This window comes from Geospiza fortis, unplaced genomic scaffold, assembly GCF_000277835.1.
Source record: "Geospiza fortis unplaced genomic scaffold, GeoFor_1.0 scaffold164, whole genome shotgun sequence".
Lineage (NCBI taxonomy): Eukaryota > Metazoa > Chordata > Aves > Passeriformes > Thraupidae > Geospiza > Geospiza fortis.
The window spans coordinates 2,138,887-2,140,770 of NW_005054426.1; positions in this window are offsets into that span (position 1 = coordinate 2,138,887).

The window sequence follows — 1,884 nt, forward strand, 5'->3', positions numbered from 1 at the left end:
TCTGGGTCTGGGCTGGAGGGTGCATTTAGAGGAGCCATTTGTTGGGAAGGCTTTCAGTGTTCTAATGTTCCTGTTTTCTTACTCACCTGGCTTGTGGGGTATTCATCTATGTAAAGTTCTCTTACTTTGTGTCAACATTGCCAGGTAGCAGCTGAGTGAGGCAGATGATGTTACTAGAAACATTATTTTCTTAAGGTTAAACTATAAATAAACTGAAGCTTTTCTGGCTATTTTTAATGCTTTGGGGTGCATCATTATTGGCTCTGTCCACATGTGGATGGAAGTAACTTTCCCTCGAGTTGTCCAATGCCACACTGGTTGTGCTAAGTTACACAAGAAATGTTCACTGGGAAAAAAAGCTTTACAAAAATATTATGTACATTTCCTGGCAGCAGGAAATGATGAGCTGGAGATCAGCAGGTTGTCCCAAACCCTTCTAGAAAGAGCTTCCCATTACCCAGTTTGTATTTTTTATTTTGGTATATTTATGCTGTATTTAACAGATACATAAAAAATAATTAGGATATTTTACTTAAATGACTGGCAGCATCTTCAATAATGTATTATGAAATGCAAGAGAACTTCCAATTACAGTACCAATCATTCTGTAACTTCACATTTATGACAGAGAGAGTGAATTAAAAACACTGGCCCTTATTATCTTTGCTAAGTGGGCTGTATTATTAAACAGTTCTTTTGTGGACTGCAGCTGGCAGCTGTGCCTGCCCTCACAGTACAAATTCCACTTTTAGCATGTGTAAACATTAACAATTAGTAAAGTACTGCAGTTTTTCAGCTTCACCATTCGACTGCTAGAGGCTGATGATTAAAGGTTGGAAAAACTGTAAAGAAAATTATTTCAGTGAAAGTTCCTGTGTTACAGGTAAGGTGTTAATTATTCAGAAAAGCATACCAAAATCTTCAGTTAGAATTATTGGTTAGAATATTGCAACTAAATCCATTCATATTATTAAACACTGGATTGTCCTGTGTTAGAAGTTTCTGACCACACCTTGTAGGACCAAATGCAAGGTTGATGACTTTCAAACCAGCTTTTATGATAGGTGAAACTGAGTGTGGTATGTTGGTGGCACTAATTTTAGTGCTTTGAAAGTTCTGGACTTTCTTTTTAATTATTTAACCTTTCTGAGGAAATGTTGGAGACCTGCTTTCTATTTGTAGTGTTCTTGCCATAATTCTTTTCCTTTTCTTTCCCCCTCATTTCACTTTGTTGTACACTTTGCTGAGAATTAAAGCTCTTTGGGAAATTCATGCTAGAAATCTCCTGTTTGCAAACCATTGATAACCTTTGCACTTTTGTCAGCTGAAGAGAAATCTGTATCATAAGAGCATTCCAATGTTGTGGGTCTTGTTTAATTAGTGGGAAGAAGGACCCGTCACCACTGTTGGGTGTTTGCTTTTCTTCTGTGCAGTGGTTGAGGCGAGGCTGCTCCTCAGTGAGCTTTGTGTCTCCAAAACCAGCAACCAGCGGGAATCATGCTTTTGTGCTGATGTTGCAATTCCTAGGAGCAGAGGAGGTGTGATGGAGGTGTTGTACCTCTGTATGGAGAGTGTTCAGGGCTTGATTTTGTGTGGTGCCCGTCAGCACAGCCTCACCTAACGTGTACAATAACATTGCCTGTGCCTGGGCAGAAAGTGCCCAAATAATTACAAATCCTGGATCTCAGAGCATTTCTTTAATGCTCTTGCTCCTCTATCCCCTCTGCTTCTGGAAACTGAATATTTGAGAGGTGAGAAACCAGTGTGGCTCCTTCGCCTATGAAGAAGCATAACAGGATGTGGAAGAAAATCAAGTGCCGTAAATGCTGTCACATATCAGGAAGTGTGCAGTGAAAAAAACAGAATTAACGTTGGGTCCCCTGA